This window comes from Platalea leucorodia (genome assembly GCF_965183815.1).
Source record: "Platalea leucorodia genome assembly, chromosome: 7".
NCBI classification, from domain to species: Eukaryota; Metazoa; Chordata; class Aves; order Pelecaniformes; family Threskiornithidae; genus Platalea; species Platalea leucorodia.
In genome coordinates this window covers 9,761,476-9,774,360 of record NC_138829.1, presented here as the reverse complement: position 1 = coordinate 9,774,360, position 12,885 = coordinate 9,761,476, and positions in this window count along the sequence as shown.

Here is a 12,885-nt window from a genome sequence, read left to right as displayed (position 1 = left end):
GTGTTAAAAAGGAATTCTTTCCGCAGGGTAAGGTTCTTTGTTTAACAGACTTCTCTTTCCTTGAAAGCAGTGTTACTTTGTGAGTAACTTTTATTACCAGCAAAATATCCAAACAATTTTTTTTGTTGTTCTTTTAAAAGAAGAATCCCCTTGAGCTTGAAGTTTCTGCCGACACGGTCCTTCCCCTCTCCTTAAACCCAGGCAGACACACAGTCTTTGGGCATGTACTTTGCAGAGGGTCAGGTTGCATCCTCATTAGCAGTTTGTTTTATTGCTGTTTGCTTTGGGACACAACGGGGAATGTTTCCTGTGCGAGCCTGGCGCTGCTGCCCTTCTCCTGCCCGTGATGGCTCCGGGAGCCAAGCACACCCTCTTGCCTCCACCTGCGTGCAGGGGCATGGGTGTGCAGGGAGTCAGGACGGTCCTTTGCCACCCGCCCCGGCCCATCTCTTCAGGCAGCAGCCCCACTGTTTGCTGTGGGTGGGCACCCAGGAATGTCCCTTGCAGTATTTCCCTCTTCCTGCTGGAGCTTAGCAGAGTGCCTGAGCTGCTGGGTTCATTCATGCACAGTTGGGCAGCACTTTTCCATAGTGATTTTTGTGTGTGTGCGTTTCTGCATGGGCTTTTAAATTCAGTCAGTCCTTACCAGGCTCGCTTTTAGTCTTTGACATGCCATTGCTCATGAACAAAAATCATCAAGCCCTGAGCCTTTCTTATCTCCAGAGGGCTCCTTAATATATTGCAGAGTGTCATTACTTTCTTAGATTTCTTTTGATATTCCTGAGTACTGTAGTTACTAAGATACTGCGAGTATGAAAGCCTCAGCAACTAGAACCGTGCTGACTTGCAATTCTCAGCTTTCATTTTTAAAAAACGATTTCTAACCTTCATGGTTGCAGAAAAAAAGCCAGGAAATGTAAACGATGGCAAACCTATGGTTTGTGAGCTGTTAGGCACAGGTCCTCTGCAAGGAGGCAACACCATATATATATGTTGCCATATAAGGCAACGCCACATATATAGTAGAAAGGCTTTGATGTTGGGGTGACATAACCTGAATCCCCAGCTCTGGGCAGAAGAAAGCCAGCAGAGGCTGCTGAAGCCAAGGGGTGCTGGCTGACCCAGGATCCAGCTGCGTGCCCGGCTCAGCCCCATCCAGCAGCAGACAGCTGGGATGCCTGCAGAGCCGTTGCCTTCTGCCTGGAAACTACTCCCAAAACTTCCTCCTCCTCCTCAGCTCCCCGGGCCACGTGCAGTTTGTGTTAAGGTCACATAAGGGTATCAGGAAGGCTGGACACCTTTGCTGTACAGGGTTAGTGAGATGGATGAAAATGTCCAAAATCCAGTATATTTTTGTAACTTCATGTTAGCAATTCCTTTGTTGGCAGCATGAAAGCTTGTCCTCTTCATGTGGGCCATCCTTGCATTGCCACAGAGACATTAGTTTTTAGTGCTTTTCTGGGGATCAGACGCAGGTTCTTTCCATAATGAAGTGGCTGTTGTGAAGTTTGCCTTCTAAAGTTTACCCCTTAGGCTCCTGCGGAAAAGCAAGCCTGAAGCTGCCAATATCTAGCTTTTAATTATTATTCACTTCTGGGGCATAACCACCCTGGTTACATTCATGAAAGTCAGGGATCGTGCTTATGCAATTCTTCTGGCACTGTAAATAGAGCCCTAGAGAAATTTGTTTTTATTTTAGTAGTAACATTTCTGAGAGACGACTTTTTTTTGTTAAATAATTTACATTTCTATTACAAAATATAAAATTAGAGGTCCGCACTGCAGTACATAACATTATGTTCCAACTATTTTATTCACCATCAGTTGGTTCAGAGCTGCTTTAATCACATGAATAGCCTCAGTCTGAAGAACTCGGAGTAATTATTCATGTATGGGTTTGCAGAATTTGGTTCATAAGGACTGAGAGCATGAGCAAGACGGGAATGGTGTGTGGTATTTCTGATGTGCATCACTCCAAGTTAGAGGAATATTTCAGTTTGTTTCCCTTAGATGTTTTCATTAGCTCCTCCTTGTTTTCAGAAAACCAAAGTGTGTCTCTTTTAATGAGAAAGGACCATCTTAGTCTTTACTTTGCAAAGTCAAGTACTGTCTTGAGGCTGTAGTGGAAAACTCACCTGTGTCTAGTAGAATAGTGTGATTTCCCAGAAGAGCTGAAATTTATCCATCTGCCTTGTGAAATGAAGGGCTGATACAAAGCTCTTTTTGGTGCATATCCTCTTTAAAATCCTTGAACTAAATATGGTAAGAAAAAAAATAATTGAAATGTATTCAGTATAAATATAGATATGGATATCATGAGATGTAAAATTGATCTCTCTAAAAATAGTGGAGGAAAAAAGCTCTTCAACATAAATATGTAACTAATATGTCAATTAGACAGTTAATAAGATATTCATAATATAATATGACAAGTTGCAATATGGTATAAAGTAGAGGGAGGGAGGTGAGAACATGGGAAGTAAATTCGGATTTCTAGCTTTTCAGCTGGGGGAAGAACAAACACATAGTCTGTGAAAAAATAAGAAACAATATGGATGCAAAATTGAGATACATTTAAATTATTTTAATTACTATCCAACAAATGTTGCCTACAGCTAACAGAGTGAAAATGATTAGAGGGAAGACTGATTTTTCAATAAGCTCCTCTCTAATGAGGGAAAAAAGGAAATGATAACACCTTGTTGTTTGTATGACAGTACCATGTACAGCTACAATCTGGGTCTCGTTATGCTAGAAACTGTTCAAATACAGGTAGGAAAATGGTGTCTTTCCCAAAAGAGCTGCAAACTAATTCATACAAAGGAACAAACAAGACTAACGTATGGTAATAAGGAACAGCTGAAGGAAAGTAAAGGAATAAGAAGAATCTACTTTTGTTTGCCCCATGTGTATGCAATAGAGCTGGAAGGCAAAAAGTATTTTGATTTCTCAGGAAACCTTGATGTTCAAATAGTTTGAAATTGTCTGTAAAAAGGACTGGAGCCTGAGTTGTTGGATACTTGAATATTGGCCATGGCTCTCGCCATGACCCTGGTATCTCTCAGCTCTCCAATTGCCACGACACAGCTGTGCCTGGTAGCCTGCGCTGGACTGCAAGCCCAGGGGTCCTTAATCTTCAGGCAGTTTGCCTAGCAAGATTTGATGAAGCTGTGGGAGCTGGAAGCCCTGGTCCTCAGGAGACTACCAGCTTGGCTGCTGGGAAGCCGGGGCTGGCATAACTCCAGTGGAAGCTTGCCTGTTTTCCAAAGGAATTTAATTGAATACTTGTCTGTATGAAATGTTTCTGTTCGGTAAATTGAGCCATTCCACAGAAAAAAAATAGTCAGAGGGGTTTTTTTCCCACTAGATGTAGGGAGCAGGTACCTGGCTTCTATTTTGACATATTTAAATATAAATACGTGTGTATGTGATTTATGAGATAGAAAGGTAAGGAGACACAACTGGCCATTTTCCTGCCTTTTCTTCATTAGGCATGCTGTATTATTTCTGTATTTATTTGTATTGCAGCAGTGCTTAGGAATCCAGAACTTTATTGTGCTCATCAGTATCAAAACAGAACAAAACAGCCTAAATGCTTTTGTGAGATTCTTGTGGTTAGAAGCGAGTTGGAGGAGAGCTCTGAGGAAGGACAGGGCAAGCTCTCCACAACCTAATTCAAGGGGGTGTAGCTTTCATCAAAGAGTGTGTGTGATTGAAGGACAGCATGGAGAACGGAGCCTGGGACTGCTGCGGGACGGGGGCTGGAGATACAGGGCAGCAGGATTTCATTATAGGAGAGTTGAAGTCAGGAAGCAATATAGGGGTTGGACTGATTGAGTTGAGGTGATTTAGCAAGTCACTTGCAAGTAGTTGAGTGATCTGTTGAGAGCTCACTGGAAAGTTAGAGACTGGATCTGTAAGGGATTATTGGGTCTCCGTAAGAATCAAGGTTCTGAAAAAAAATCCTAGGCATCTTACATTGGACTCTCAAAACTGTTGGCTTTGACGTTTACTAACTTTTGAGTGCTTGACTTTGAAACCGTGACAATTTTTTTTTTAGATAAATGTTCTGAATATTTAGACATTTTCAGTTCTTTGGTTATAGTTCAGGAAAAAGAAACAAACCACAAGTCAACCCTTCTCCCCCTTTCCTATTTGTGAACCGTCTTGCTGGATTTATTATTTTGCACTGTGTTCTTGGAGGCTGCAGAAAATGTTTCCAGAGCATTTCAATTGGAGATTTGGGCATTAGTATGCTCACAGTAAAACTGAGCTCAGGGGTATCCAACCCTAATGTCTGTCAATCTCCTGGAGGAGCCTATTTTCACTTTACTTTTGCAATGCTCCCTCTTCCTTGCCTGCAACCACTTCATTAGAAAGCCTGCAGAGTGGAAGAGACGGCTGTATTTAATGTTGATAGGTGTCAAGACCAAAGGAAGGACACTTTGTTTGGCTACCTGCTTGTGGGTAAGGATGTTGCACCTCAGCTGAACGAGATGGACAAGGCATGGGGCATTAGGATCCAGAGTTGCTTCATGCTGTGCAAGGGGTATCATTGCTTTTAAATTGATAGGGAGCTATTCACTGCACTGCTTTTTTGCTGAGATTAGATCTGAGATTCTCATAACTAAGCAGGCTGTATGAAGAAAATGCCCTCCTTCATCAAGATCAGGAATTATTGTTTTAACCATAGTGCACTACAATAACTACTACAGTTTTCTACTTGGTATTTTAAAGATATACAATCGACGTCTGCTAATATATCTGCATGAGATATTGTCATGACGTAGAGCCAGTCTTTGGCAGAAACAATAGAACAGGCTCACAAACAGGTGGTTCTCATCACTGGATGCATAATGCTGTATGTATGCATTGTAGCCTTTTGCCTAACGCCCTGATCCTGTAGAGAATGCCGTTCTTTCTGCACATAGATGTGGATGCATTTGCTGGAGAAGGTAACTAAGTACATCCTTCACTGAGGCATCCCGCTTGGTACCTGTATAAATATCTCTAGGCAATCAGGTAAACCAATAGCACATAATCTGTCATTGCTAAGGACAGCATTGCTGTTTTGTGTACATAAGAAAGGAAAATATATTTAGAGTGAATGTGGATGTTCAGTTCTTCATTCATGTGCGACCAAATTCTAATCTCTTTCAGTCTGCCGTAAATCCAAAATAACCAACTGAAGTCAGTGCAGTTCCTGGGGGTTTGTGCTACTGTACATGAGAACAGAATAGAGAATTTTTTCTCCCTCTCTCTTGTAATAGTGAGAAGAAAAGCTGGAATGTCAGCCTGGCTTTCCTTCTTTGCTTTGCTCACATTGTCATAAAATGGACATCATTTAAACCTTTTTTATTTTTTTTATATTTGGAATATAACAGAAGGAGAGCCTTGATGGTTTCTTATTTTACAGGAATATAAACATTAAAAGTCATTTTTCTTTTACACATGAGTTAGGAAGCATAATTTACTTGAAAGGACCCTATTATATACTCAGTACTGTATTTGTTTATCTAATTGAATAGAAGAGCATTTACTGCAGTTTCAAAGTTAAGCCAATAAACATTTGTCTTTCTATTGCAGCGATGTTTGACAATTGGATTGGGCAACACCCATTTTAACTTGGGTTTATTTTATAGTATTGATGAAGCAAAACTCCAAGTACATTTTCACTCCCTCACTTGCACTGTTGCCACAAGTAGGATATTTGGCAAAAGATGCTGAAAGCCTTTCTTACAAGTTGCCTGTGTTACTTACGTCATCCCTGTTTCCAGCACCACCAGGTCGCCTCACAACTTTACGTTTTGCTTCACATATCCCTGGATACATTCTGTGTGCAGCAAGGCATAGAGAAATGAGCAGTAGGATTTTAAATGGACCTACATGTATAATTCCTGTTAAAATCAAGAGGAAAGCAGCGGAAAAAAACGGAACCTTTTTCTCCCATGTGCCATGCTCACACCAAAACATCTGTCCATCCTCTCTGCCTACTTCAAGTCCGGGAACACCATGTTTATAGGAGTGTTTAAAGAGCCTTTATTTTCACTGTTAGTTAGATGATGCTGTTGGCATTCTTAGACATAAAGATATTTAAGATTGCTGTTTTCTTTTTTTTTCCCTCTATAAATGGCATTCTGGATTGTGCTGCCTGTATCAAATAGCTCCTGGAACATCCCTCCTAATCAGTTCCTTTGGGGAGCAGGATCATCACGCTCGTTCTGAAGCTGTGCCAGTGCCTGCAGTGCATGGGGACTACAGATGAGATCTTTGTTACAGAAGCATGAGATCAATTCACCATTCCGGGCCACGTAGTAAGTGCATTCCTGACTGAATGTTACATCGTTTTTATTTTCCTGGGACAGCATTGCACTTTGTCTCCTCAGTGAAAGAGCTATGTTCATTAGATACAGGAAGTCCTGCTAAACATCCATAACATTACATTAACAGCTGCTGGTAGATCTTTGAATGCCCAATGATCAGGGGAGAGTTTGCAAGAGATTTGGTGCTTCTTTGCCATGATTGTTTTCTTTAGCGTGCTTCAGAATCTAAAATTCTGTAAAAAAAAAGGGCAGTTAATCCTTAAGGTTGCGAGGAGAACTTTTAAAACGTGCACCAGATGGAAATCAATGCAGGAGTGTCTGCAAGCAGACAGATACGCTGAGAAGCAGTCTGAAGACTGATACTATTTGGATTAAAGGAAAAAGAGCTGCAAAGCAGTCATGCAACTTAGATATCATCAATACAGTACAGTGAATCTGCAAGCCTGCAGTGAGCCCTGTCTTGTTTTACATCGTTGATAGGTTTGTTTTTGCCAGTGGCTCAAGAGAAACCCAATTTTCTCTCCTGTTGATTTGTGCTCCCTCTGTTTTGTACGGACAACTTCCATTACTTCCTTTGGCAGTGCACACAGATAGCTGACTCAGTAACAGAGCTGACCGGAAAAAAAAGATTTCCAATCTATAGAAAATAAATTTATATTTCTCCACTTGTTTTCTGCACTTCCCAAGCAGGGACAACAGACTGCTGAATGAAAACTGTTTTAGAAGCTCTGGGTGGAAGAAAAACATTTTCTCACAACAAGAGAAAAAGAGAAAAGAACATGACTAATGAATGATGAGATGTTTGATTTGAAATGTTTTGATCTAAATTAAACTCTTGTGTTGGAGTTGATAAGCTTAGTGGCTGCTTTACGTGTAGTGATGTCTTCAGGAATCTGTCCTGGGTGCCAGTGGGTTACTCCTTTGCCCCAGCTCAGGATCTCTGACACCTCTCTGTGGGTGAGATATAGCAGGATTTCTACAGAATAATCCATTGTTCATGTTCATGTTCCTGTCACCAGCTGGATGTCCAGCTCCAATCCAGCTTATGGGACGAACTCTCTGCTGACATAATGTTGCTGGTTTTGGTAGAGGAAAATTAGTCCTACATCCTCCGGATGTCACCTCTGAAATGGTAAAAAAAATCCCAAGGTAGTTTACAGTGTTTGGGAGGAAAAGTACGTATTCAATTACATCTTGTACCTTTGAATCCAGATGGATTCCCAACGTCAGCAATGAACAGAGAATGTGGTTTCAGAGAGTTGGATATTCTGTGGGCCACAGAGGTGACGTGGGCCAAAAGCACGTGAAAGCACCTTCACTCCTGGTTCCTCCAACCCAGGAAAATGCCCATAACCATAACAACCTGCTTGGGAGTGAGAGCTCTGCCAAATGAATAGCGCAGAGCTGGCAGCAACTGATGGCTAAAACAGGTAGGCAGCTGGTACCAGTATGGACAGTGCCCACGGAAGGGAACTGCCCTAAGAGTTAGAAAAGGTAAAACAGAAGGATAATCAAAGAAATGCCCATCTGATGGGTGTAGATGTTTGCATGCAGCACCTTGCAACGCACCTAGGTGCCTGGCAGCTCTAGGTTGTTGATGCTCTTAGTAATGCACATGCAAGACCACACATGGTACCATTTGCTTTAATAGTAGTAATTAGTGGGCCAGGAGAATAAACAAGGATTTTATGAAAATGAGGACTGATCCATTCATGGATGGCTCTGGGACAAAGATCAAATCTCATGCTTGTCACCAGTCAATGCCCCCCTCAAGGTGTACAGTGTCCAGTATACCTTTTGCCAGATATTACTGCAGGGTCCTTACAACAGACCATTTATTTTTGTACATTAGCTACATCGCCCAGGTAGCCTGGGCCTCAAAAGTAGCTTCATGCTGTCAGTAATACCTGCTGTATTCTCTAGTGCAGGCAGGCAGAAGAGCAGGTCCCAGCTTCTGCTCACAAAAACCGAAATTGCAGTGTCTTTGTATGCCTCATTTTTGCCTAATTCACCCTTGCAGGGAGATGCTGTATGGCATTGTGATAGCAAGAATTAGCAGTAGGAAGCTACAGTGAGGCAAGTTTAAATGAGAAATAAGACATGTGTTTCCAACAGCGATGATCATTCACCACTGGAGCACAAGATCCAAGGGAAATGGTCTCATGGTGGCTGATAGGCAAGTAGGGATTTATCTGGGGAGAAGTGAATGGCAGAAAACACCTTGGTTCCAGTCCTCCACTATCTCCTGTCTCCTCTTCCCTGGTGTCCCTCCTGTGTTCCCAGCAGAGAGTCTCAGGAGGACAACCTGCAGCACTGGCGTCTTTTGTGCCTGCAGCTCAGTGCAACAGGTACAAGAGGTGATGGAGGGGAAAGAGGACTTAGGTTTCATGTTTCTGCCTCTTCACCTTTCCTCTTACCCATTCCTCCCTTGATTTTGGGGAGTTAACTGCTGCTGGGAGAAAAGGGTTGGAGATCTGGCTTTAAAGGAGATGATGAATCCTAGAACAGGAGTCTTCAGGCTGTTAGTTCTACCTGGTCGCAGATAATAAAGTAAGTCTCTGCTGTTATCAGATGCTACATCCAGACGGGACAAGATACTTGAAGCCCTCAAGTGTTGTTAGTATCTGCTGTCAGCCAACAACATAAAAAATGTAGCACTCGAGCCCCAGAGTCCTGGAGATTGGCCATGATATAATAAGGATTCAAAATAAATAAGCATTTTGGTTTCCCTGCAGCATAAGTCTTTAAGGCTTTTGTGTTTGTCTGCGCAAACTTGGAGGCTTGAAATGAATTATTTAGGTGAAAGATGAGTTTTTCTTATGATTATGATTTCTTGTCTTTGTATACTTAGACATCTAGAACTGTAGGATAAAGAAATATATCAGAAGACTTGCGATGATATCGTGAAACTGACAACACTGGATGCTGTCGTACCACAGAATGGGACTGCTGTGAGACTGAAGATGAAGTCCTGGTTTTAGTTGCAGAAGTAATTTTAAGGGGCACCCACATGTGTTTAATAAAACCAGATTTCCACCTTTCCAACTGCAGTTTTAGTCATAGCAGCATGTTTTGCAGTTCCCACTCAAGCCAAGCTGTACGTGATAGTAATAGCAATGTTGTTGTAGCAATGAGACTCGAATCAAACACCATTGCAATTGATCTCATGCTTCGCAGCTAGCAAACTGAGCAGGAAAGTGTTAAATCTCCTCCAGCAACGCTATAATGGGAGACCTCCAGTCATCTTTACCTCCTAAGTCACTTGCAAACCAAGTAAAGAAGTAGATCCTCCAACTTAGGTCATCTGTTTGCTTCATTCTGAAAGATTTTTATTAAAATGAAAAGTGTTGTCTGTTTCTTCTCCCAGACAGAAAACAAACATTGGCATCTAGAGTTGTGGAAGACAAATACTTGGTGCTGGGCAACTTGATTAAAGTGTATTCCTTGTAATGAGCGGTGCCTCCCTTATCCTGCCATTGTGTTCAGACAAAAAAAAAAGAAAGGAGGGCCTGCCCTTTCCCATTGTATAGTCACATTTTCCAAGTTCAGCCAAAATGGGTTTTATAAAAAGATCTAAAAAAAAAAAAAAGAAAGATGAACTTTGTCTTTTAGTAAACCACTGAGGCAACTCTTAAACAAAGGCAATCATCTTGTGCGTCTTGTATATAGGAAAACTGTTGAAGTTAGTGCTCTATCTAACCTACCAGAGGAGGAAGATAACACTGATAAAAGTGGTCATGGGATAAATGTTATCTGAGCTTTGCTTAAAGGTTTGCTACTAAAATTGAAGCCGAATTTTACTTAAAACACTGGGGAAAGTAATAAAGGAAGAAGTGATTTGCAGCAGAAGACAGTGTGCTTGTAGTGTTACATTTTTATCACTGCCATCACCAATACCAACATCTACATTTATCTACCAGTGTACATTAAACCAGAAATCCACTAATATATTAACAGACATTATTAGCTGTAATAGCCCAATTCAGTCAGCTTTAATGGCAGAATCACAGAGTCTCTGCATGATGTTTGCCATTACCCAGAGACAGTTGCTTGTAGGCATTCACCTGTGTGCAAACTGGGCAGGAAAAATGAAAATTGTGCATCGTATGCTTACATTTTGGAAACATTAAAAAGAAGCTGTAGTCAGTAGACAGATACAGGTATCCTCAAAAAAAAAACCAAACCAAAGAAAACCTGAGTCTTAGACTAAGCCATGTCCTCAGCTCTGTTTTGTGGCACTTTTATTTGTTTTAAAGACTCAGCGTGGATTTCCCTCAATGTCTTTATATGCTGAGTTTTACTGTACTGGTTCCACCACCACCAGACTCGGTAAACAAGGATGTGCTCAGGGAAAAACAGACATGGTTAAAAAGATCTGTGTTGCCAGACAAACTCTGGTTAGGTTAGTGTGGGCTTCTAGCAGCCAAAATAAAACAGTTGTGGAGGGCCAAGAATTTGGAGATAGAGAGGGCTGGAGGAATTCTAAATATGCTACAGAAGTGGAAGCAACAGGACTTGGCAAAATCCCTGATCTAGCTAGCCAAACAACGGGGTAGTGTCGACAGAGAGAGTGAGATGGCAAAACCCTTGGGCAGAGACAACAGAGGATATCCAGGAAGGGGTGTCTGAGACTTGGGTCTGGATGGAGATGAAAAGTTAGCTCTAATGAAATACCCATTTGCTCATATTTTTGGTTCAGCGTAAATATAAATTCCTGACCTAAAATTCTTCTTTAGTTTGATCAAAGGATCTGTACTGACCAAATAATCCTGAGAGATCCAACAAAAACACAGCATTCTCAAGATATACATAGATAAATATGTGTATCTCCATCCATACTTCCGTACATGTGTGTTAAATGGAGAGGGTTTTGACATAATAGTTTAAATAATAGAGACAAATATTTCATACTAGAATAGTATTAAACAATTACAGTGAAGAATCCAATTTCTTTGTGCTTAACTTTAGTTCTGTATTGACACATTTGTTTTTAGTTTTTTTTCTTTTCTTTCCTTATTTTAGGGATAATTGCATTCCCCATAACTGCTTCACTAATAGAAAGAAATTTGTCTGTGGAACCTGAATCAGAGCAGCTTAAGATATAAATGCTTGTGCCTGTTTGGCAAGAGAATTAGCAAAGTGATGTGGGTATTTTTATAGTCACCAATTACACACTAATGTATATTGATTGAGAGAAGGCAGTGCACATACCAATTTCTCAGCACAAAAGAAAGATGCACTCAGCCAACGTGGCATTTTTGCTGTATGATTTTCTTTGGGTTTAGCACCAAGTTCAATATAAAAGGCAGGTACTTTCAGTTAATTAAAATTACACATTTTATCCAGGAACACATCAATAGATAGGCGTGTAAAAGGTAGAGATTTTATCTCACTCAAAGAGAACATGGGTTTGGTTGACTCTTACTCTTTGAATTTGTGTTTGTGGCTTATTACCATTGTAATCAACAAAATATAAATCTCCTTCTAAGCACTTGCTTGAACCTGACAGCTCTGAGGGAGGATTTTACAGCACAACCCCTCCATCCAAGCCCCCGGACTGCTCAGGGTCTATTTTCTTCTTGCATTGGAGCTGTCAGAGCTCGCAGATTTAGCATTGGGGTGAGTCAGCAAAAAATAACCCCGCATCGCTCTGCTGGCATCTGGCATCCAGAGCCTGGGTTGCCGTAGGAGAAGAGATACATGTGCCCCTGCAGGGCCTGGAGCCCACTGAAGGGCGGAGACAGGGCTCGTGCCAAAATATGCAAAGAATTGAAATGAAGATTCTCCTAACCCTATACAACATGCATTTTCAAAAAATGCCTAGATCTCTCATCAAAGTAAAATGTAATTAGGGATATTATTGCATGCCTTCTTAATTGGAACAGCTTGTGACAGAGAAGTATTTGGGAGGATTTCAACCTGACAACAAAGAGCAAGCGTTGCGCATGCTCTGCTCAGTTGGAAATGCCGCCCGGCAAATCCACGTGCCTGCGGAGCAGCTGAATGGCAAGGGCCAGTGGGACTGCCCGGGTGCCCAAAGTGATTCACGAGCAGAAAAGTTAGCTCAGACCTTATGCTGTAGTCACAATAAGACACTGTTAAGATTCCTCTGGACTTCTAAATGAGAGTATGTGACTTCCCCGTGAGCAGTAGTGAACACGTTAACAAGAAGTCCTGTATAATTGTAAGTGAAATCTTTTCTCCAGAAGTATAAAGGAGGGATCAAAATTTTGCCCTGTCTTGGAGTTATTGTCCCAAACTTGAAGCCAGTGGTGTCAACGAAAGAACGAACAAGTGTGCAGTCAGTCCAGAAAACTTTATTCCTGTGATATCCAGCCATGAGGGTGAGACACTAGCAAATGAATGGGAGGGATTCCCATAGACAGGGTGGTGGAGAGAGACGAGCAATGTAGACAGGATTCAGGCACAGTGAGGGAGGGATTGACAGCGGGGGGTAGAAGATGCCTTCATTCTTCTGGTGCGATGGCTCTGCGCTGCCATGGCCAGAGGAATAACACCCCAGGGGACTACTCACCCAGCCAGTCTGGCTACAGGCCAGGTA